Here is a 708-nt window from a genome sequence, read left to right on the forward strand (position 1 = left end):
TTCACCGCCCTCCCAAATTGGATTCTAATGACCAACCAATGGGAGCTGTGCTGGTGCAGCTCCATCCCCATGCCTGGAGGACTGACCCCAGGTCAGCTCACAGCCACCCTGTAGTGCCACTGCCTCCTGCTGGTGGCACGAGGAACACCAGCTGCTACACCCTGACCTACGACCGTTTAACCCTTTTCTACTCTCGCTGCCTCTGATCAACTGGTACCTTGTGTTGGATGAATACCCCTGCTTTCTTCCTTCCTTCCTCCCTCCCTTCCATCCCCTTTTTCTTCCTTCCTGTTTTTTCTGTTGCATGAAAACCTCGCGCGACGGTGTCACGTTTGTTCCGTTGGACTTGAAAATATACCAATGTGTTTCAAAAGCTGCCCCCGTGGACTGTTTGCCTCATTTCTTCTCTGGTTTGTCGGGGGTGTATTGGGATTGCATGAAGGACGAGGCTAATGTCTGGTCTGCAGTGGTGGAAGACGTATTTGGATCTGCTCCTTTAACCCTCATGTCGTCCTCGGGTCAAATTGACCCGATTTCCCATATCAATGTTCTTTTTAATTCCCCAAAATAACACGATTGATTCCACACAAATCTCCACTTTCATTAATTTTGGGGCGTCTCATTTAATTTTATAGCATTTGAAAAAAAATTAATTGAAGTGTTTTTGAAATAGTATTGAGTAAAAGTTGACATATTCCAGTCTGTGAT

The sequence above is a fragment of the Etheostoma spectabile genome, chromosome 14 (genome assembly GCF_008692095.1).
Source record: "Etheostoma spectabile isolate EspeVRDwgs_2016 chromosome 14, UIUC_Espe_1.0, whole genome shotgun sequence".
Lineage (NCBI taxonomy): Eukaryota > Metazoa > Chordata > Actinopteri > Perciformes > Percidae > Etheostoma > Etheostoma spectabile.